The sequence below is a fragment of the Motacilla alba genome, chromosome 4A, assembly GCF_015832195.1.
Source record: "Motacilla alba alba isolate MOTALB_02 chromosome 4A, Motacilla_alba_V1.0_pri, whole genome shotgun sequence".
Taxonomy (NCBI): Eukaryota; Metazoa; Chordata; class Aves; order Passeriformes; family Motacillidae; genus Motacilla; species Motacilla alba.
In genome coordinates, this window is record NC_052045.1 from 11803863 (window position 1) to 11829491 (window position 25629).

Consider the following 25629-nt stretch of genomic DNA (forward strand, 5'->3'; position numbering starts at 1 on the left):
TCCAAAAACTGGCCGCTGTCAGGAATGCTGTAAATATATTTGATTCCATCCTTTAACAAGAGAAAAGATCAAATGGCCTCCTGATGTTCACTGCAGACTCCTTTTCTAATTTTGTATGATGTGAGGTAAGAGAACAGAGGGACAATTCCCACATGAAACTGTAAAACTGTGGGAGACAACTGTCATTACAAATCCCATAGTAAAAAAAAAAATCTGAAAAACCCACATTCATATTATACTTCTGTATGTTTCTTCCTATGTAGCACTACTGCAGAATTGAGCAGACAAAGAGAGATATGCAGTATTAACCATATTTCAAAGATCAGAAAACATAATTTATTGCTTCAAGGAACAGAAGAACACAATAGCTTTCTTGAGGTTCAAGGTGCTCTTTAACTTTTCTGAATCCAGAACAGAAACCAGTTTCCTCATCTCAAGTCCAAAAAACATTCTAAAATGAAAATTTAGAGAAGTCCATATATTAGATTTTTCCTGTTCTGAAAGTCAATTATTCCTTTCCTGAAAGGCTCTAAAGAGCCTTTTGGGCTAGCTGCAAACAAAAAGCTGGGGTTTTTTTCACTACAGTGTCACTTAACTCGTATTTTGACACTAGCTGTTAACAGCACAATTTGCTTGACTAGTTTTACACAATCAAAAAAATAATTAGCTGCTGAGTAAAGTCTCAAACCCATCCCCCTCCCTATGTCAAATCACATATATGTAAGAAACCTCAATTTTCTAGGACAGCAAAATTTTTTTTTACAGCAAAATCCACAAAAACTGGAGCACATCAAGCATAGATTTCCCCAAACAGAAGGAAATTTATTCCATGATAATATTTTTCTTCCATGAGAAGAAACATGCTGAGCTTCTTAGAAACAGTCTGCATTGCACTACTCCTTCAACACATTTAGTCAATGGAGAAGGCTCATTGCTGCCAATGCATGGTGATCCAAAGACAATCACAACCTACTGGCTTCAGAAGTCAGAAGAACTGCAATTTCTGAATTTAAAATACTATACAATTACTGGAAAGGTCATTAATTACTTCTGAGGGTACAGCATATTTTTTCAGTCATTCTCAGGACTAAATGAGCCACTCTTCCAACTACTGTATTTCAGAAACCAACATTTAGAGACTGATTTCTTTAGGCATATAAACCACTTAGTATATTCGGTGATTTTCCTGAAATGATCGTGTGCCCTAGAGAGATCAGCCTCAAACCTGAGCTGCTAGGTGTGAATTTGTTAGTAAGTTCTGCTTATCTAAGCAGCTAATCTTAAGGAAGGTCGGAAAGCAGCTACTATTTTAAGAATATCTAGTTTAAACAAGAGTATAATCAGGGTTAAAAATAAAAGGACTGCTGCCTCGTAGGTAATTTTCTAAAGTAAACCTACAACACTTTAATTAAGGTCACATTAAAAACGGACAAAAAAGGACATAAATTCACAAATACAGCTAGAATATGTGTCTGCTCCTTCAGCTGCAGCATCAGAGCTGCTATTCTTGTACACTCTATTACACGAGCTCAGGCAACATGGGCAGCATGCCAGGTAAGAGAGGTACAAGCAACAATTTATAGGGGGGTGACAAGAAATTTTAGGTATGCTCAGACTGAATGCTCAGTCAGACATGACCAACAAAACATCAAAACAAATGAATAAGTCATTATTTTGTACCTTCTCCCTTTAACTCTCAGAAGACAACCCAAGTTCATGAAACAAATTGAGTTTCTCTGACATATGTTCCTAAGTTTGCTGTTCACTTTGCTGAAATACGTATTTACATGTAACAAAACCCAGAGTGCCTCAGAAATCACACACATCGGTTATGCATAGCTTATTAAGCATTACTAAAAAAAGTTTGAATATCTACAGTTCCTCAGACTGCACTTTCAAGAAACAACCTTCAAAATCATAATGTTCTCCACAGTGATATTTCTCCAGCCAGTACAGTCACTTAAGGTCTGCAGTCCTACAGGTCACAGCACACCTGGAAATTCCTCAGGATGGCATCTTCCTTATAGCTGAATTAATTCCTCACTTCATTGCTCAGAGTTACTGATGAATCTTTAGGCCTATATAACTTGTTTTAAGGTAAGACACTTGAATTGTCCTCTAAAATGGAATGTTGATCTTCCCAGAATTCCCAACATTATAACTTCAACTGGATATAAACTGTGTTTGTACAAGGGACTGATGTGTCACACAGCTGAGTATGCACACACTAACCAAGAAGACACACCAGTTCATCAGCTAGACTGCTTCAAATTACAGCACCTCAACAATGTTCCAACCACAGCTCTCTTCTACCACAAACTCCAAGATAATCAAGCTGTTTAATACCTCAATCAGCAGGTATCAGTTTTATACATCTGGAAAGATGCTAAACCATTAACTGAAGTAATCTAGAATTGAGTAGCTTTAGAGCATCAAAGCCCAGGGCTGTACTTTAGTCACTAAAGCCATTTGTATCTCCAAGAAATTAAGATCAGTTAAAATAAGTATCCAATGGAGATCCTCTGCAGTTAGGCCAGAATGGATACATGTAAATATGGCTGTTATTTAATTGAGAAGTCTTTTTCTAAATTAACAATAATAAATAAATCAAACCTTAAAAATATTTCTAACCCATACAGCTGTGAAGAAAGCTTTCCAAGTATGACCCAAGTATTAGCCAATGCAGTATCACAAGGTTATTTCAGCTCCTTGGCTGCTGATCTTAGCAACATTAATGTTAGCACAGCCTTTATGTTTACTATTTCTTGTCAGAATCATCCATGCAACAGGGAAACCATTAGTCATTTCAAATTGAAAATACTCTTTGCAATGACGAAGAACAGTGGCATGAAGCCGGCACCCACACAAAACAGGGAGGGGAGGGAGGACATGATTAGAGAGCAGATAGGAGGAATCAAAAAACAAGGAAGAATAAAATGGAAAACTCAATGCTCCTCAAAAGACTACAAAAGTGAAGGAGCTGTGGGGAAAGAGAAGAGTTTTTCACCTTCCTCTGAATGTCGAGTAGAACACGTCTCTTAGTTTTAAATAACAGAAGCTAACAGTGTAGACTAGAGCTACCAGAATGGGACAAAGGGTTACAGCCTCTTTACGTCACTGCACTTGTGATGCCAAGGCTCCTCACCAGGGCATTTTCACAGTACTTTCTGTGATCATGCACACCATGATTCCTTGCTCTTCCATATTTACCTCTGACTAGCCAGGTTTAGCCTACAATCTTGCAAACTTCTGCTAATCCTATCCAAGTCCTGACCAGCAGGATAAACACACAGAAACCCATTTCTCAAAACCAACCAACCATCTCTATGTCAACACCAAAAAATTAAAATACAGCAATTAATCAGCTTTGCTTTTTAAAAAGGCTTATTGTTCCATAAATATTCTTTTCATTAAAGGTGCCTACAAGTCTCTCAGCACAGGTCTGGGGCATTGCAGCTTGAAGACAGACATCCCTTGACTATTTCCAGGCAAGCGTGTTTATCTGAGCAGCACAGTGCCATATGTGGGAGAGCAGATAGGATGGCTCTGCACTTGGCCTAGATGATTCTGGCTCTTATTAAGCACTAGATCAGGAATTGCTGAACTGTACACTGTTTTGTAACAAAGACATTAACATGTAACACTCCTCTGATGAACATTATCACCCTCACACAATTTGAGATGTGACAAGGTGTTACAGAATAAACGTGTAGTCCTGCCTCCTCCATCATACTCTGAACTCATTACATTTCAAAAGTCACTCTTCTGCTCATTGTGCTCATTTCTCTATTCCATGTGTTTTTAGGCTTTCTTTCCCTACCCCCACTCCTTTAATTTCCTCTTCCATTTCTGTCCTCCATCTTTTTCACACTTAAATCTCCCTTTGCAACCAGTTTTTAAAAAAGGATTTGGGGGGGGAAGAAATTGCACTCCATGTGCCCATCACATGCCCATCACAAGTCAGGGAGAAAGTTCTTAACCCTCACTAAATAAGTCTCTATTTGCTTCATAAATTCTGGAACTTTCATTTTGATTAAAACTTCAGGAGCATTCAGCATGTTCCCCCAAAAAATCAGCAAAAGGTTATGAGAAAGCAGGGTCTGAATTTTGAAATGCAGACTTTCAGGTTCTTTGGAACTTCTCTTACCAAAGTAATGCCTAATCTTTCCAGACAGTACACATGCTTATTAAACACATCCAGGGTAAGAACTGTAACTCCAGAGCAGATACAATTCTTCTCTACTGTCAAAACCACCCAAGAACAAGTGTCACCACATTCCAGGTTATTAAGGCACCATAATTTGCAATATTTAATAAAATTATGTAACTATATATATATACACATTATAGAACTCTTCACATTTATGCTCTGACCTACTTAAGCAATTCTTTTTCCTCAATTGCACAATTATGAACCAGAGCAGAAAAATCAGACTTTATGAAGTTAATAAATCAATTCAGTGTCATTACAAATTATTAAAATTATTACTTCAGAATCTGCAGTCACCTAATTATGTCTTTCTATGGGACACTTTAAAATGTTCTGAAGAAATATGTTTTTGTTTCCTTGATACCTTTATAAGTAGTCATCCATTATACTCCTTTAAATCACACCAAACTTCAGATTATACACTGAAACTTCTTGTTTGTTAAGAAAAACTATTCACAAAGCAAAACTGGTATTTCCACCTCTCTCATTCCTCAGACAACATGACACTATTTTATGTTGCCATAGGTAGCTGTTAACAGAAACACCAGGAAAACACTTATCAAGAAACTCTGGCTACATTTGAAATTTTTCAAGGTAGATAGGTTCCAGCCAAAGTCACCTCCCCACCCAAGTTTCAAAGAAAGTGGGCAAGTTCAAACCACAAGCAGCTCTTATATCTAAAAATTAGCTCTAACACACGTACCCATTAACAAACTAACAAGTCTTCCACTTATCAAGGACTGGCACTACTTATCCAAAGCAACACTCTGGAGTGTCCTCTCCAGAAGGACCAAACAGTCCTGAATTAGAGATTGACATGTCAAAGAAAAGCATTTTAAAGGGGGCAGAATAGTCAGCCTAGTAACATAATTGGATGTTTTGCAAGTCAAAGTTGAAGCAATTTCAGGACCGTCAAAGATCTCAAATATAGTTTGTGATCACTCTAGGTACAGACTGGAATTGAGACAAAATATTTCCACTGAAAGTATTTTCCTTTCCATAGTAACTTTTTCACAATTAATACTATGAAAGGATTCAGCTGAAAACTTTTCCAAAATTCCATGAATGTATCCAAACCCACATGTTTTAAGAACACCACATGAAACATGTTTTAGAAAGCTGTGTAAGATCCCCAGAACTTCTACCCCATAAAACACCAGAAGACAGCGCTAAGGAAATCTGTAAAAATAGCTTCAGCTTCTATATTTTTATTTCCTTAGAAGTCACTAGCAAGAATACAGCAAACATTAGTTTTGAGGCACTGGTATAATGTTTCCCCTTCTATCACTAGCAGAATGATGCAGGCATAAGATTACTTTTAAAATTGATAGAGAAAAAGCATTCTCCAAGCACTAAAAGTCTGGAAGCTTTGTGCCACAACATTATTTCCATTCTTTTAAGAGGGAAGACAATTCCATGCTCACGAGTAGTTGCTGCATATTTGCTACAAACAGGAGCCAGCAAACATTGTTTTACATAGAGTTCAAACAGCACCTTAACAAATTACTCCTACCTTCAGAGCCTACACAGACTACCTTAAAAGAGAGTCTGTTCTCACTGCCAGTGAAGATACTGAATATTTCACTCTGATTAGACTTGCCAGTTTTACCCAAATTGCCAGTGACCACTGGATTTTCATAAACAGGTTTTTTTTTTGTTCTGCTGAAATGTTACTTGAAGGAGTTACTCAAACCATCAATGAAAAATCAGGAGTTACAGTTAACAAAAGGTCACACAAAATTTTATTAGAAATATATCTGGGATTCTCCTGCTACAGACGAATCATAACTTAAGTTTTAATGAATTTCAGCTAACTGTGACACACACTGTTCATTCAAAATATTAGATCAGTGAGTAGAAAAAGGCGATGCAATGTATGCAATTTGTTCTGGAAAATAACTTTCTTAATTATGTTCAGACACTTTATACAAACAAGACACTAGGTATAGTCATAAAGGCATCCATTTGGACCTTTAGAATGCTTTCTGTTAGTTGCCAAATGCATGATGCATGCTGAGACAGAAACACCTAAGGGCACAACATAAACAGATGAACAAACAATTTATGCCAATAACTTAGAGTTTGCCAAGCCTGTGAGAAATTAACACACAGGAGTTTTCTGTTTAAGTGGAACTTGGTTCAAAGGACTGAGAAAGATTTAAAAAAAACTAAGGAAAAAATTGAAACTACACAGGATTTTTTATAGCAATAATAAATTATAAAACTTATGTGCCAAGGTGTCAGCTGACAGGAGAGACTACAGTTCAGCCAAACATTCCAAATTATTCCTTTAAAAATCATTGCTCCTTTTTTATTTTAAATTACTTATTTTAAAGGTCCACTGCATAACATTAGCTTGCAGGAGACTTGAAACATGAGGACGCAAACAAGAAGATACCTTAGCATTTACTTTCATGTTTTTAGAATTTATTTTCAAAATGTTTTACTTTGAAAATTTAGTAAACATTCAATAATTTTGGAAGTGGTTTCAAGAAGCTCACAATAATGCAAGAGGAGCAAAAACACAAGCCTCAGAAGAATCTGAATTTGCCCTCTAATTCAGACTTCACTAACTCAACAGCTGGAATAAATTAATTACTATTGAATCAATGCATTCTAGATTGCACCGCTTGTATAGAACATAGCCATGTAATTTAAGCAATGAAATGACATTTTTAAGATAGTCTAAATACAGGGCTGGAATTGGAGCCAAATGGCATTTATATTTTTGATAAAGATGTAACAAAAGACAGCACTTCTAAGACGCACAAAGATGATTCAAATCCACGGAGTTCTCACTGCTTGGAAATCTATGGAGACTGGGTGCTTTTAAGGAAGACAGCACAGGTATAGAATACAGGATATCATGCTTCCAGATGCACTGGATGATCTCTCATTGTCTTCCCATTCCTTAAATCACTGATGACTGCACCAGGGGTATGAGTAACAGCGAAGTCCAGAGCTGTTGCTTAAATAAATACAGACTCGCTGTAACCTCCCATCCCCAGACAGCCTCCTCTCTTGCTCTGCAATGAACACGTGTGATAGAAGAACGGATCTGGTTAAAAATATCTCTCTCCTTTTTGCCAGTTTAGCCTAAACCAAGCGTGCTTCTCTCCTCTGTTTCTCTGTGTGGGGGCATGCACAGGGATGTCAGCTCAAAAAGAGGAGACGCAAAAGGGGCAGTAAAAAAGGGCAGAGATGACTGCTAACATTTGCATCTGACAAGAAGAAACACATGCAGTACAGCTTAAACAACAGGAAACAGCAGTAAGATTATTAAAGAGAGGTAATTACTTTCGTGAGGACAGACTATACTGCTGGAAAAAGCAGAGGAGCTTTCAGACACATTGCTTTAGCAGATTATGCAACACACAAAGCAGAACAAAACTGGTCATGAGGCAAACATAACCATGCTAACCTTGAAAAAGAACACAGTAAGCACTCAGGCAGCAGAGAGGTGTGTTAGCAATAAGCCTGGTGAATAGTCACTGATCCCTTTGGAAGAGAATACACTGCAGTTAGTACACAAAGATGCAGTAATACACAGAGCCAGTACTGAGGCTACAATTTTAAGCAGGCAATATATATGGCTGCTTATATATGGCTGCTTATTATATGGGTTACTTTCAGACATCCAAGATAACAGAGCACCATTTTCTGAGCAAGTATACTGGTTACTACATTCTATCACCAGCCATACAATTAGAAAACCATAAACACAAAGACACCAGCTCTAGTAAAGAAAACTACTGGAGGATACAGAAGCAGCTTTACAGGCTTTCCCTGTTGTTACATTCTTCCAGCAGAATCTTCCACTGGCAGTCCCTGGGACAGTAATAAAGCAGATCCTCACTGGGGACATCAGTTCTTCCAGTCTTCTACCAAACACAAGTTCATAAAAGTACAGAGATGCTGTCTGCAATTTTGCTTCCTGAAAATGCATTTTTCGTCCTATTTGAAGACTGACAATTTTAGGCATATGCCTTCATAATGAGGGAACAAATCTAAAAAGTTTTAAAAAGCCCGCTACCTTATATGAATGTCACTGCAGTTTTATAATAGATAACAAGCAGTACCATTGAAAAAGGCTCTCGTGTTGCCTACTTGTTTTCTCTTCATCATGCCTTTTGCCATCCCTAGCACTCATATAGACCTAGGATGGATCAGAGTTAATCTCTGGAACAATCCACCCTCTGCTTCCTGTTGACACAGGAATCCTCCTTGGAGTAGACAGACTTAGGAGTGGGAAGAAGCAGGTGTGGTTATCAGATGACTTTACTCGACACACAGCTTGCTGTATTTGTGACATCTGACAACTGGCTGGCACAGCAGCCAGCAGATGGAAAGGGAGCAAACTCACAGGACTTCTACACTAAACAGTGACTACTTGGTGAATCAGTAAAAAACCAACAAAACAAAACAAAAAACCACCCAACCAAACAACCCAGCAGTCCACTGAATCCACACTAGTAACAGCAGTGTATGGAATCACAGGATGGATTCTCTGGAAAGTAAACTCAGGTTGATGGACAGAAGCATTACACTCAGGATTTCCATGGTTTTACTTTCTTAAGTGCTGCCAGATTCACATGTGAGGCTGAGAAAGGAAGTCAGTGATACAGACAGCAAGGATTCAGGCATGATGGGAACAGGAAGAACTTGTTAAGCATGCACATTAGTCATGCCAGAGTCAGCCAGACTGGCATGCTAATAAGAGTTTTGGAACTTACAGACACTTCTACACTACTGGTCGGAATTTCATAAGTAACACATGGGAAGCCCAAATACTTGGCCTCACCTGACACCCTCAAAGTAACAAGGATCTCCAAGACCTGGTGGAAGGACAAACCAAAACAGGATAATGCTGAGAGCCTGCCAGCTTACTCAGCAATTCCAACAGGAGCAACAAACAACAGGCAGGTGGGGAATGGCACTGTCTGTGAAGGTTACATAAACATTTAATGGCATAAAGTGTTACAGGAGAGAAGTCCAATTAACTTCTTATGCTAGAAGTCACACAATCAAGTAATAAAGATGCATGATCAACTACACTACCAGTTCAGAAAGGTTACAGAGTTTCAACTTTAAGAAAGGTAATAACAATGGGCAACTGAAATCTCCTGATGTAAAGTGAAGCTTGTGACTCATTAGAATGGCACGCAGATTTTTTTTTCGCAAATAATGATTTCTACCTTGAAAATTAGTGCTAGGACCTACATGAAAAGATCCAATTTTTGGCTTGGTTTTAGCAGTACACAAGATCTAGTTAAAGGATAAGAATGCTGCTATGTAACTGTGCCTGCAATGCAATTATATTTCGACATCACAGCTGAATACAGTGAGACAAAAAACTATTGGCACATGGATAATTAATGTTAAGGGAACAGTATAAAAAAAAAAAAAAAAAGTAATCAGCAATCCTCTCAAACCTGTTTCCCCTCAAAAATAACCCAAACAAACAAACCAACCCAAAACCACAAAACCCTGAAGAGAGGGGAAAAAATTACCAAAAAAAAGCAGACAAAATTCTGTATTAGGAGATCAAGTAAAAACTCCTCAGAGTTGGAACAAAAGCAGTCAAAGGAATACATCAGCCCCTGCAATAAAAGCCTACATACTGCATGATTAAATGGGGAAGTCAGGAAGTAAATCTGAGAAGTCAGCTTTTAATGAGAATAGAAGAAATTAGAAGATATATGGTTAGTCAAAAGTAAACAGGAAATAGAACTTAACACGTTTGGGTAGCACCTTGCAAAGTTACTTAACTACATCAAAAGCAGGAAACCAACTAGAAAAAACAGTAGGGTCTCCTGCAGACCAAAATGAGAAAAGAATGGAGGATTGACAACACCAGTGCAGAGAAGCTCAGTGGAACACTATTCCCAGTACTTACCAGTGAAGCAACTGGGGAGACATTCACACCTAGCTTCATAGTATATAGGTCAGAGGGATGAGGTAAATTTGAATTAAGTATAGGGGAAGCATTTGGCTGAACAAGTCAGACATAGTTCACTGGGGCCAGCACAGGACAGTTCCAAACCTGACACTGAGGAACTGCTGGGCAACAGGTTGCCAGTGTAATTCCAGAGCACACTAAAGACTCTAAAGGAACTGACACTACAGAAAATCAAACACAATTTCCATCCCTGCAAAGTAGCAGCAGATCATTGAGCACAGCCAAACAGCCTGCTGGAAAGAGTGCACACAGCTTCTCTGAGAGAAAATCCTACCAAGGCCATAATACTTCTCCCCCATGCTGGTGGCAACTTATATATCCCTCTGAATTAGAGCATCCAGCTGTTGGATCCATTGAGTTACTGGGCTAAACACCAGATAGCCTTGTGGAAGCAATCCATCAGGACTATTTTGAAAAAAAAACAAACTTGTAAATGTAATCCTCAGCCACCCAAAATGGGATCAAGACTTTCTGTGACAGCCTGCACATGGTTCTGCTACATACTGCAGGCTCCTTCACTATCTTAAAATCACAATCCAAAGGTTTGCTGTACATTGCAATGCTTGCAACTACATACATAAAAGCACTATGATGTACCCAGATGAACTCAACAAGGGGGAAAAAAAATCCCTGTTTAGTCTTATATTCTAGTCTGTAAGCTTTGTTCCGATGACTGGGGAATTAGATGTAGGGCAAACAACAGGCAATGCTGTTAACAGCAGAATCACAAAAGGAAATCTGTTATGTGATTGCTTTTTCTTCCACAGCTTCTGGATGTACTTGCAGGCACCAACCTACCTCCTCAATGTGCCAAAAGCTGGAAAAAGTAATTGAAATGAGTCCACAAAAAAAAAAAAAAAAAAAAAAAAAAAAAATTCCCTTCACTGTAATCTTTAGCACTGCTGGGTACAGCACTGGGCTTACAGTGTCAACCAGGAGAGCATTTACATTCTCAGAGCAGAGGAAAAATCCAGGTTGAAACAACTTGAGCTACAGTTCTTTTCAGCCTAAAATTAATACTGGCTGGTTGCAAGGTCCCATCTTTCCCCAGACCACATGGGGAGATCCTATCCCTTAAGCCAGCTCTGGCATTTAGCATGCTAAAAGACTCAGCAAAAAAGAGTCTTAAAACTCAGCAAAAAAATAACCCAGCAAAAAGCAGCAGAGTATCTGCTGCTGACTTATCAAGCAGAAACAGCACAGCCAGCATGCACTGATCAATGCAAGTAGTTCAAGGGAGGGTGTGGGGCACATGTATGAGGCTGTTTTGTTTGCCCTGGAGTCTCATCCAAATGCTGCATTCCACCCACATTACTTCCCCAAACCAGTAAACTATAGTCAGAGCATTAATTATGCCTGCAGTAGTCTTGGTATGTAAGTGAAGTCAGACTGGGAAACTGCACTCCAGTTCTATAATGTCATTCAAGTGGCTTGCAGGACACAAATACACTGTATGAGATAGTCAGCTATTCAACACTAACAAGACTAAAGAAAAAATTCTGAAAGACCCAGAATTAATCTCAAAGACACTACAATGTTTCCACAACAAAGCTTAAATACTTATTTTAAAAATTAAATACTCTCTCAAACATTGCATGAGATGCAAACAGCCTCTCATAACTATGTAGAGAAACCTTCTGTGAGATCCCTTCAAATGTCAAAGCTGAATTTTAAAAAGCATCCTATCAGACTGAAAACTCTGGAAAATAACCAGAGAGCATTTTAATTTTGACGCACCAAAATCTTTGTCTTCATGTTTTGGTTTTGTTCACTAGGCATTTTTTGAAAGCAAAAGGCTGATGACATCTTCAAAACTAACCTTGAAAATGACACACTTCTAAAGCTAACACAAAATACAACTACACTGCACATCAGAAAAGTATATATGTATATATATAGACTTTCAAAATTAGTACCTGGAGTTCTCTGAAAATACTTTATCCTACAACTAAAGCACAAAAATATGTGTAGTGTTTAATTTAATATCAATTTTCTAATTTTGTTAAAAACAGGTATTTGGTATACTACCAAAAAGCCCCAAATCAACTCACCACCTATGAGCAGATCCCATACGACCATGATTCAATCATTCTAGGAATTAACTAAAATAAAACAGCTGCAGACCAAATCACTGATCTAAAGATGAGTATTACTTTGTTGTTATTAAATCTGTATATTGGCTAATCAATGAAGTTTCTAAAGGTCAAACAACTGAAGATTTATCTTTACTCCAAAAAAGATTTATCTTACTCCAAAAATCTTTACTGCTCTAAACATTCAACCATCCTACTGCCTATTTTTTTTAACCAACACAGGTAAGGCTAGATAGCTTTTAAAGGTCTATGAAAAACACTATAAATCCTTTGAAAACAACAGAGAGGTCCAATGCAATGCTTGAAGGTGCCAGATCTCCTATTTTCACCTCTTCCAAGGCAGAATAATTCCACTCTTGTGGCACCTTGCTCCTTGACCTCAGGCTGCAACCTCAGATCTGGTAGCTGGAGGTTGACACCAATTTTTCTTTCAGTAACCTGGGAAAGGTGGGTCTGCACTGTGATCAGCAAGGTTTACTGAAACTAAAGCATGGATTTACACACTGGACTTTGCTCAGATACAGCCACTGCACAGCATTCACCCCATAAAAAGCACTGAGCTCTGTGCCAGATCACACATGAGTTGGTGCCATGTTCTACCTCACGGTGTGAAGTCAGACATCCTCTGATCATCATTTCCAGTTTTAGCTCCATAGAGGCTGCCATTCCCTCAACTGCATCCAACCCTAAAACACAGTAGTAGTGGGCATATTTCAGCTGATGGGGAAAACCTAAACTGATATATGAGGAGGAGCAGCAGGATGACCATATAAAAACACTGATAAACAGCCATGTTACCAGCTCTAGAAGCAATGATCACCTACTATATCAGTTTATTGTCTGTTGCCTTGGTAAAAAAAATACAAAAAAACACACAAACAACCCACCAAACTGCAGCTTTGCTTTAAAAGTCCTTCACATACCACAATTTCAAAATTATCAACTTGAAGTCTTGTGACATTTCAACATAAACATGGAAGCCTCAACCTTCCCTGACACCTCAGGGTGAGCCTGTCGGTTCAGTTCCCTGTTATTCCCTTTCATAGAAACTGTGCTCCTACAGTGCTCCATTTCTTTGCTGCCATGAAATGGTGTGCAAATAAAAATCCGTTTTATTAGGTGGCTGAATTCAAGCAGTAAAGTTTCCAGTATCACTATTCAAAAAAACCTTACTGCTTAACATATACTTTGTTTGCCATTTGAATCCTTTCCTTGAGTTTTATTTTGGCAACCACTCATATTAAGAGCAAAAGATACTGTGTTCAGAAAACCAATACCCCATTCCCTGTTCAACATGAACAATAGCAGAGTTATGGTTCAGCTCCAATTTAGTGGGAAATTATTTATACACATAACATTCTCCAAATTCATTACCTCCACAGAGCTCTGTTATTGACCAATGTTTGCTTCTATTCATCTCCACCTGAAGAAAACCATAAATCTTACTGAAAACAAAAGCAGGCTGGAAAGAAAGGTAAAAGCTTCTCCGTCAATGCGAAACAATTTATTAGACAACAACCTCCACTAAGTAAGTTAGTAATGCTGCTAGACTCAACCAGATCAGAGGGCACCAACCTGGGCATCTCTGAACCCACAGTGAAACAAGTAATCTGTCCAAAAACAAGTTCTACCAAAAGCTGCCTAAAGACAGTTCATCTAACAGTCCTCAGAGATTAAATAAACTTTATCTATCATCACTATTCTCCAAAACCAATCTTTCTTATACAAGAAAAGCATCAGTGCCACAGTTTAAAGCTGTGACTTATCCCTATATTCAGAGACAGAATTCAACGGTGACAGCATTCAACTTCATGTCAGGAGCACACGTGGATCATTACTAACTACCATGGCTGCACATGAGGCCATGAACCACTTCGCAATGATTGCCAGTGTCAATTAAAAAAAACAAAAGAAGAATTTACAGACAAGAAACAAAGACAATAAGATGATATTGAGAAGACAAGCTTTGTGACATTATCTTGATAACTTGAGACTTTCAATGGCAAAATTACTCTCTTCATTCTTGAGAACTTCATCATCAGAAGATTTCTCAATCTAGAACATATTACCAAAGCAGAAACAACCAAGGACCAGGATTAATGCCATCTCTCCATCCCCTTCCATAGGGGACCCATGAGAAGGTAAAATGCCACACTGATGCCTAAAGCCCAAGTCCACTCCAATGAACTCAGAGGGACCTTTTAAACTATCAAATCTAGTAAGCTTACTACCGAAGGCAATGTGTCACATATATCTTATCATAAAGTAATCAAGATCTATCTAAACTATTTGGATTGCTTCCCTCCTGTAATCCTATTAGTAGCTACAATAACGCCGCATTACTCCAGAAAGTGGAAACCTTACGCTCTAGCTAAAATGAATTCAGTCTTTTAATATCCTTTTGTTCTTCTAACAGTACTGGCATTTGGTTTAAAGAGTTAATTTGTGTCCCTTTGTCTTTCTCTTCCTATACACACATACATATGCACACACAAAGAGATATATATATATATATATATATATATATAGACAGACCAGTATGTATACACACATACACACCTCCCCTCAATCAAATTTTGTACCTTTTAGTCATTGTTCCGATCCTCTAAAGCAGCCCAGCCCTTCTCATCTTCCTTTGCAAGCTGGTTTCACACTTTCAAGCACTCTGGCTGCCCTGCTTTGCAAACACAAGATGTCCTTCTCCTGAGAGCAGCAGAACCATAAACTTTTACAAGTAAGCTTTTAGCCACTCCCTTTTGAAACTGTATTTAATACTTTTCTGTTCTTACTCTTTCTATTCTTGCTTACAATTACTCTTTAAAATAGCCACTTTACCTTTATATATATATATCTATAGCATAATGAAAGCTAAGCAATCTGACAGTCAACTGGTAATACCAGAATACCATTAAGGAGAGAAAAAACCTCCTAACTTACAGAATCAGGTTTTATGTACTCCTGAAGTACATGGCATTGTTCTAAAACACACTGAATTTCATTCCATTTCTAACAGTATAGCCCCTGAAGTACTTCAGCCATTCCTGCAAAACAGTCTCATCTTTCTTCCAACTTCTCCTCCATAAAACTTCATTTATAATCTACTCATTGCTAGTTAGGTGGGTGGGGTGTTAGGAAGAATTACTGGTGAAAGACAGCACTTCTGGCTCCAGATGTCCTAAACTACTAGTTCCTGAAGACTAGAAAAATATTTAGGGAAGTATCATTATACAGTCACTGCTTGTACTTCCTTGCCATCCTACCTTTTCTTTCTGCTCATCTCCACTTTCAACACTCTGTAAAATCAAGAGATCTTGTCTCTCTACACAACCATAACTTACTGGCTCTAGCAGGGCATGGAATGTGTAACCACATCTTCCTTCTTCACAGTTTCAAAATGTCCATAAAGCAATGGTGTTCATGCAACTTGAACAGAACACAAGATGCAGTAGGATTTTTGGAAGGTCTTGTCCTCAGTTTGTACTAGCAGAATTTAAACTGTCTGAACTATTCTCAGGGAAAGGATTCACTGAACAGTACCCTAAACTATGAAGGAGGATACTGTGACTATGAGAACCCCAAATGAAAAAAACTATTCTGAAAAACAAATCATGCAAATTCTGGGACTTATTTGAGAAGCAACAATAGCCTTTAAAGGAGTCAAGCTAACACAAATACAACTGTGATTCATTTCAGATATAGTAGATTACAGTTTAAAAAAAGGAAAAGAAGGGGAAAAAAAGGAAAAAAAAAAGTGAATGCCTCCAAGTTGCCAATTTAGGCAAAAATATCCTGAGCTGAGTCTGGAGAGCTTCTTGGCAGGATAATCCAGTCAAGGGAAAAAACAATTGCAATAACAGCCAATTTCTCTCTATACTAACTTGACAAGGAAAAGTAGGTTGAGGTGCCTTATTTTTTACATTAAGAAAACAAAGTAGAGCGATTGAAGACCTCATTTGGGTTTGTCCACCGTAATCACATGGCCAGGAACAAAGCATAACCCTTCCAAACACCACTGCAGTGATTCATCCTTAAGTCCCACTTGCCTCCTCTAATAACTTGGATACAGAGAAGTTGGACAGAACCTGCAAAGCCCCAGAAGCACTCAAAGGTCCAACAGCCATTCCATGTTTTTATGTAAGATTCTCTCTCTCTTCTTTTGACTAATGCAATCACTTAAAAACAAGTAGAGGTCTTACCAGTGGAAACATCTGAACATTACTGATCTCTCTGCAATGGCCTCTTCCAAGAAATTTCTGGCATCTTCAATCCCCTAAAATTTAGTGCCAAGATGTCAGAGACCACTCTGAACTGGCCTAGTTTTCCCCTCCAGAGCAATTTCCACTAAACATTCTACATAAAACGACAACCAAGAAAGTATATTACACTTCTGTTGCCTAACTATTGGATGTATATCTGTCATCCATACATTTATATGACCACTGGACAGAGAAAGAGTAATATCTCACATTGTAGCAGCAGAGTGTTCATCATGTTCCTCTATCTTCATCTACCCTGTCTAGTGTAACTATTTCAGCTCAGGACAAGCACCAATCTGCTGCTGCTGAGCATCTCAACACATTTAAAAAAGAAGAAGGCATTCTTAAATTAGCAAGATGGAAAAGAGTAGTATGTAGTCTTTGAGCGGGTTATTCCAAGACATTTACATTACATACGTGATGAAACTTAGCACCTTGAAATTGTGCAAAAGGAAAAAAAGGAAGGGAAAAAAAGAAGCAGCTGGCACTAAACAACCTGAAGCACCGATTTCATATTCTCCCAAAAAGAGTTACTGCTGGAAGCTACTTTGTGCAGTGGCTTAAATTTTCTACCTTAAAAACTCAAACTGTCCAAGTACAGAAAACTGCAATAATTCATCCCTGAGGTGTAAAGAGACCACAGTGGTTAAATGTACACAGGAATACTTGTTTCACATGAACCTTTTTCCTGTGAATTAAGAAAAAGGTAATATGTGTTCCATTTATCCTTCTTTATAACACTTCATTTTTAATGCTTGGGTTTATTGAGTGTTTCTTCCCAATGAATAGCCCCAATCATATACTCTCTCAAATTTTAGTCCCAGTATTTTAGAAGAATTCAGGTACTCTGGTGAGAAATACCCCATGTGAGATTTCTGCCACCTGCCTCTTCTCTACCTGTTTATTTTTCAATTTTAGCTGAACTGAATCAGCGCCAGAATCCTGCTCTTATTTCTTAAGGAAGAGTGACCTCATTACTACAACTGTGCATTCTATCAGCATCTTAATTAGGGATCAGTTTTAATACTCCATTACCATTTGGGTCTTCCTAGAGTTTGGATAACTGCTTGTAACACTGTACCAAGAGAACTTGCCTACTACTGCTTGGCCGGCAGTTTTTAATTTGTGCCAGTGGCTTGCTGGAGTTTTGTTCCTCTCATGCTTACGAGATGCTTCAACTGCAGTTAGCCACCTCCCTTCAGGCACTGCAGCACTCTTTGAAGAGGGCTTCTTTCCTCACCGCACCTTGTCTGTGGGTTTTTCAAGCACCAGCTCAGCCCCCAGCACTCTCTCTGCAGAAACACTACTTACAAGAAGATTGGTGCAGCACTTTCTTTGCCTACTTAATGTGGCAGTCAAAGGACAGAAAACTACAAAAATATGTTTTTTCTTCCTCATCAAGGTTCTTACAAGGGATCTCTGCCTGGCACATCATCTTTCCCAAAAGTCAATCTTTCAGCAAGTTTATTTATACAGAAAAGAAAAGCCTTGCAAACTTGCCATTCCTTGGCAGCTGAACTTACCCTTGTGCTCACTTACTGAGTAAGGAAAACAGTGTGGCACCCAACCCTTATATTCTTACAGTCACCTAGAAAAAGGGACTGGAAGCAACCAGATTTACACAGGCCAAGACTGCTGTCCACCAGTGGAGAATCACACACATTTTTCTACCTTAATACACCTAAAACTCATGAATTCTTGAGCTTCACCCATAGAATTCTTATCTCTGTACAGAGCATCACATGGAAAACAGGGAAAGTGTTTTAACTTTCAGAAAAGATAAAGCATAAGCATTAATGATGCTAAAGATAAAAAACTTACGACAAGGATCCTCCTCTTCCTCTCTCTTCTGTCTCAAACATGGCCCCCAAGTACCACTCAGTAAATAAAGCAGACAGCCTCCCAGATGCTAGAATCCATGGTGTGCCAACAAAGCCTGGAGAGGAGTCATCTTTGGTGGCAGAGGGGCAAAAGATAAATTACAGGAGAATGTCTATAGCACATATATTACAACCACTGCAGCCCTAGGTTCAACTTTGCCAAAGGTGCCACAGATTTCAAGCTGATGGAAATAAAAGCATAAAGTGAGATTTTATATACCATTAAGGATTGTGAGAACTCCATCTTTGTAACACAAGAGTGCTCTGGGAAGACATACAAATCTTGATATGGCTGCTGTCCCAGTGACCTTGCCACAACTCCATGGAGCTGTTGTGCATTCCATACGATGTCATTCTCATGAAATTAGCACTTTAATAACCCTGGCTGCAAGTACTCAGTGTGGCAAAGCAATATCCACGTACTCACAACAAGCACTGCCTTCCAGGAAGTTATCAAAGCCCAGTCAGACTACAAAAACTTCAGGCATATCCTGTAAGGCACAGACAGAGAGGTGCAGTCTGTTAGTGGACACCAGATGTGAAGGGATGACAAATGCAAAAATAAAAAACAATCTCAGCAAATATGTTTCTGACCAATGGAACAGGAAGGTGTGCCACTTCAGAAATGAAGCTCTTTACATTGATTGCTTTAGCCAACACCCCAGTCATGAAAATGAAGGGCTTTTTGGAAGGCCACAAAAATAGCCCAGGAAAGATGCTGACTTTTTTTATAGGGCTGGACTGATAAACCGCCCAGCTTTTGGTCAGCCAGCATATACCACAGTACTATTACACAGTGAGGAACAGCACTAGGAGCAACTCAACAGCCATATTCCATTTGAGAACTATTGCACTCCCAGCATGCTTTGTCAGCAAGGACATGTTTCTGAGAATTTGTCAATTAACCACAGTAGAGCTGCCCCATCTTGTTATTTAAATGCAAGCTTTGCAATGCTAAGCTGAGTACTAATCTTAATAACCCACTCCTTAGGAGCATAAACATCATAAAAAAAGTCAAGCATTTTCATAATGCTTTGCTAATGAGGGTCAGGGCCTGACTGGACTTGTTTTGGCCTCCAGCCTAGCAACAGTTTGTGTATTGGCCAAACTCTGGTGAGTCTACTATTATTTTTAAATAATTTACATATTTCCTGCCTTCCATGGAGACTCTTGCCACAAATCACCAGTATATGGCATGTATCAAACAACTAACACTTCTATTTCTGAAGACAATAACTTGATGCTACAGAAAACCTGCACTTAACTGTAAACAGCTACTTAATGCAAAAACAACTTAACAGACTGAGCTTGCTCCATTAATTGTAGCATGAGTTTTGAGAGAACAAAAAACTAAAGACTACATTTCATTCATTAACTGGTCACAGTCTAGATCTGTAAACTAAGCAAAATGAGCTAGCCCAGGGTCCCAAACTTTTATTTTCTGGTTATCTCTTAACTGTCAGCAATCAAAAAGTGCCAACATTAAATTTCTCTTGTTATAGTATTCAGTGCTAGATAACATTACTATTATATTCAACTCAAAACTGAAGAGAAGGCAGAACTGCATACTCTTTCAGCAGCTCCAAATAAAATACTTGCATTCCTAAATCATTAATGTTTCAACAATTTCTAGCTAAAAAATACTGAAGTTAGATGTACGTGTGAAGTAAACCAAATCTAGACACAAAATACATTTTTCTGAGAGTCAGAGAGTTTAAATGTCAAAAACAATGTTAAAATTTGAATTTTCATGAAAATCTTTAGCAGGAACATAAAGCACCAAATTGAATAAAGAAAATATTACAAACTATATGAATGTAACTAAACCAAAGGAGGCAATAAAAATGAATGACCAGACTGATGACACAAGGAGAGGTTGTTGCTGACCTCTCTTCACCCTACAAGTATGAGAAAAATTAACTTCCACAGAACTAGTACTGCAGAGAATCAGAGCACTTAGTACAACTTTGTGGTGACTGCTTTTAGCTAAAGAAACAAAACCAGGGTCTATCCTTAAGACTACCAATGATTTGATCTACTGTATTAATAGAAACTACCTCATCTGTATGCAAGAACAGCTCACTAAAGTGAACTCATGAAGGAAAAAGTTCTCAAATTACAGATAACTTAATTTGGAGTTCATCATAGCATTATTTTCTCAGTTCACCAACCCTATCAGAGGATGAGCCTACTGGCAAAGGCAGCTTCTTTCTGAAGCCATGCAACCTTATCCCTTCTGCCCCTCTGCTGCACCAAGATGCATTCACCAGACCTGCTTTCAAATATGCTGGGAATTCCCTGCTGAGCACTGCCAATGCCAGCCAAAATACACATTCTCTACTGTACTATATTTCCAAAGCATCTATCACAGAATGCCACTCTGAAAGAACCACTACTTCATATTCCAACACTTAAAATTCAACAGTAAAGAACAATATACCCTGTTAATTCAGAAGAAAATACTGAACCTTCTACAAATGCACGTGACATGCACATGAAAACCAGAATGAAGCCAGACAGACACACAGAAGTGAAAGAACACTTCCCTGTGTGTTTCCTTGTTGATCTTTGGCCATCACCAAGCAATCATTATAGCTGTTGTGTAATATTGGAGTGTAACAATATATATAAATTATTACTGAGTCTGCCACAAAAGAGCCTTAGTCTCCACTGCCATACAACCAAGTCCTGCAGAGAAACAACAAAATTTCATATTCCTGGCATCAAGAGCAGTAATGACAATAGTACAGCTCAACTCTGTGTAGGGACTGCAGAGAAAGAACACTGCTGGGTTTTTAAGACAATATGAAATTCTAAGTTTCGAGACAAAGTTAAAAAAAAAAAAGCTTGTAAAGAAGCATATACCAAAGCAAGCAAGGAGTTAAGTGCAATGTTCCAACATACAGTAGGTTGTAGAGACTAAAGCTGGAGGTCAGGCTGCAGCCAAGAAACAAGAAATTGAGAAAAGCATGAAATCCTATCAACTGCAAGACATAACATTTTTATTGACATGTATGTGTAAGCATATGTACACACCTATAGCAAGTCTCATCTCTCTTCAATGCCTTAATACAAAGCATTGGACAGTAAACACTGCAAGAAAATCAGCTTTGGGGCTGTACAGAAGATTTTAAGCTATTTCAATCTAAATTACCAGCAATTCTCCACCATTACCAATGCTTTACCAAGACTCAGTAACTAAGGAAAAATCCTGAATATCCAGTAACCCTCAAACTGTCTCTTTACTACAAGGTTAAGTTACACTCATTTTGAGTAGAATCACAACTTTAAGTCTTTGAGTGGGCACTAATGGGCACAAGACTAGCTAACTCTGTATTTTTAAACTGTATTGAACTGAAATGTTTCCAAACTTCACCAACAAAATATTAAGGTAGTGTAGTAGTGCTACCCCATACCCTTTCAGAGTATGTAAATTAACAGATCTTAGACCTGAAAACACAATGTAATACTGAAGTCAGTCATCAACATGGCTGCAGATCTGCATCTCTGTCCTGCAGCCAAACAAACAGCTGCTGCAAAATACCACAAGTTATCAATGAAGGAAGGAACAGATAAATTTCTGAGCTAAGTCTTTAGCTCAAAACTGGCTATCACCTGGACAATATTTTAATCCAGAGGTCGTCAATCACAGAAGATGGTCAAGCCATACAGACTATTCCTAGCAAAGAACGTGGTAGCCAGCAACACTTCCTCATGTGCATGGGGCTGTCAGCTTCCCTAAAGCACCAGAACCACCACAGGTACAGAGGTCAGCTACAGGAACCACCTACTGCCTCCAACAGATGAGGAAGATGTGAGCCAGCACAGTCTCCAACAGATGAGGAAGATGTGAGCCAGTCTTCACCTGGGCATTTGAATACAATTTCCAAAGAGCTTTTCAGACAGATGGGAAGCAGGGCACAGGTCCCATCACTCACTCCAGCTGCAAACTCGTGTTCTTGGTTACCAAGTACCAGACGACAGGGATAGAAAAAATGATTCCCCTTACAAATTGTATCAAGTACAGGTGGTCACCACTAAAATAATCCTGCTCACTAGCAGGAAACCTTCAAGAACGGACTACAAAAACCAAACAACTGGCAAAGGAGTTAACCTGAGGGACTGTCAGACAATGTCTTCTCCACAAAGATGCCGACATTAAAATTAAGTAGGCAAGATGAAGAGCTTGAAGCAGACACTGTGCAGGACAAAAACTCAGAAAGATGATTTCTGTGTGCCAAGGGAAGTCATTACAGTGAGCACAGATGTGAGATTCTAAGAAAAGAGTCCTCCTCACTCCCCACAGCACAGCTTCAACTGAACTCCTCTTCACACACTTACCCTCCCTCTCTTGTCACAACCTTCTTGTGCTTCCACTCAAACACTTCCCTACTAGAAGGAAAACAGCAGAGATCAACAGTGTAAACCTTGAGCCCCTTCACACTGGTAGACACCTCCTTTCCACTTTCACAACAGAAGGCAGGACATGGTATTGCTTCCACTAATCATAATGGCCCATCTTGTGTACTGCACAAGACCAAACCAAACCAAACAAGACCAAGAAAAGCAATAAAGGGATAGGAGTTACTTGTCAGAAAGGTAAGAAACACAGCAAAAAAGGCTACTCAGATTTCCTTCTCCATAAATGAGTGGGCTAAAATACTTATACAATTCTTTCTGCAACCCCTTACAGTTCATTTCTATGGACAAGTTCAGTGTTTTGTAACTTTACCCATCAAACTGAGTCTCAAAAACCATGTTTAAATGACACTCAGTCCTAGAGGCAATTTTGTCTGGGTCAGCAATTTTCAAATTTTGTATCAGTCTTCACACTGCCAGGGTAATTTCTACATGCCTTCAGCACCTGTGGTCTGAGAGCCACCACACTGGTGGAAGCCAGGCACAGGCCCTGCAGGACATATCCTGTGAAGAAGGGCAGGGGTCGCTTAGAGAGCAACCCAAAGTGAGGTGAAATTAAAGGTATGAAAAAGTTCTTCAATTAAGAGTGACAGAATAAAGCGTCAGCACATCCATGGAGCCTACAAGAGGAGAGGAAGTCCATGGCTGAAGAACTTGCTCAGCCTATTCTCAACAAAACACTGCTGGAGAGATTCAGTGTCTTCCAGCTATCTTCTTTTAACTCCATGAGTCACCACCCCCTCCAACCCAACACCTCCCCAGCAATACCCTCGACTCCCTATTCTCTGTGCTTTAAGAACTCCAGAGATAGGAAAATGCCAACTGTTTCATCCATGTATGGGCTGCCCTGGAGTTCAAAGCCCACACCCTTTCAAAACAAGCTTTTCGACTCATTGCTACTGCCTTGAATTTGCTGCCCTGATGCTGTCCTCATCTTGGCATCAGAAAGTCAGGAAAATCGAGAGGTGTCACAAGCAGGTTTTGTTCTAAAGACAACATGCCAGAACCCCTCGTCCAAGTGATTCAGCCACCTGCTTTTCTTTGATCATGCCCAGTTTCATTGTTCAAAGACCTGCAAGGAACATGAGTCATGTTTGTGTGAGGATACCTGCTCACGGGTCTTTCATCCTCCCTGTAATTAACATAACTTTAAAAAATAATTCTATAATTTACATACAAACCCTTATTTTAGGCCACTGCTCTTTCACTGCTCACCAGATATTTCAGTCCATGGACGAAACCTTCAAATGAATTTGAGACAGAAAGCTGCAACACACATTCACTGAAAAACACCAGCTCTCATTCAGGATTTTTTTTGCTGTACAGGATGAAGCCCAGCTTCAAAGCCAACATCTCATCTTTGTGAGTTACCCAGTTATCAATAAGACTACCTGCAAACCTTGTGAATGCTAGAAATCATGCTGCCTCTGAACACTTAGCAATAGCAATTTATTCACCGACCTAAAATTTTACGTGTAATACTGAACAACTTTTTCAAAGTTGTTCCCCAACTGCACAAACATAATCAGCTCACAAGGCTGCTGAAAGCAGCAGTTCTGCCATCTGTCTGCTTATTCCCACCTCATAATTGTGCAGGCACAAATGTTTGTGAAGCCATGCAATGATCCAGAGAGAACCAAACTCTGTAACCAATTGGGGAAAAATATAAAATTATTGTTAGATCATTTCCTGATCTATACAACCATGCATGCCAGCACAAGCATGGGAATAAACAGAAATTACATTACTAATTTTAATGACAGTGCCGCTTTCTGAAGTCTAGAAGTTCAGAAGTTGATGCAGCAACTTTTCACCAGGTCTAGCAACTAAATCTGAAGAATACATATGAATTTCAGAAAAATTCAAATAATTTTACTTAGTTTGCAATTGTGTTGTTTTTAAAGTAAAAAGCAGGAGGAAAAAAGTAAATTGATCTACTGCTTACTAAGAGGAATCAAAATGCTTACTGGGAAACATTTTAGCACTGATATCCTTCCCCCTGCCTCAGTTTCCTCTACTAATAAAACACAGTAGAACTAACCTGTTCAACAAATCATTCTGCAACACAGATAAAAACCATAACACCAATGTAATATTATTACAGAGACACAGACAAAATTCAACTCTCTTACAGCAATGAAAAAGTGAAAGAGCACAAAGCTGATGTTGCAACCTATAGTGGTCTGGGATGAAGAACAGACACAGGACAACGCACAGCAAAATGGCTACTCAGAGCAGCAGCTGCTGAACAGTTGGTATCTACAAAAGGACAGACATGGATTTGCAAAAGACCTGGGTAAAGAAACTCACAGTGGAGTCTCCCTGCCCTCCTTTCATTATTGGTACTCTGGTGAAATCACACAGGAGTTATGAAGAGCATATAGGGAAGACTTGCTGGGGTGGCAGGTTAAGTAGGAATCCACAGAGCTGGGTTGTCATGACAGCAGCTGAAAGTATGCAAGAGATGTATAGATCCTGGGTGTTAGAACAGCAAGGACTACAAATAAGATTATCAATACATTACATTTTTAAACACCAAGAAGCATACACTACATCTCATTAATGAAACACAGACTGCACGATAACTGTTTGCACTGGTGAAGGTGCTCGAGGGTCCAGGACATACACAGAAAACTTGTACTCATTAAGTACTGAGAAAGCACAGGTTCTCACAAACTTGATAGTCATGCTATACATAAGAGGAAAAAAGTGACATGCACTCTGGTGGACCAACACAGTCAAGTCTCAGCTGGAGCTTGAAAATGCACCACATGAGCTCCATTCCATTTAAAAGCAAAGTAAAACAGCGGAA

General features: G+C 38.9%; 1 protein-coding gene across 3 annotated transcripts in view; it reads right to left on the minus strand.

Annotated features, from left to right (window-relative positions):
* AMMECR1 (AMMECR nuclear protein 1) overlaps positions 1-25629 on the minus strand; it is a 97864-nt gene that overhangs the window by 45757 nt on the left and 26478 nt on the right. The window lies entirely within an intron of this gene.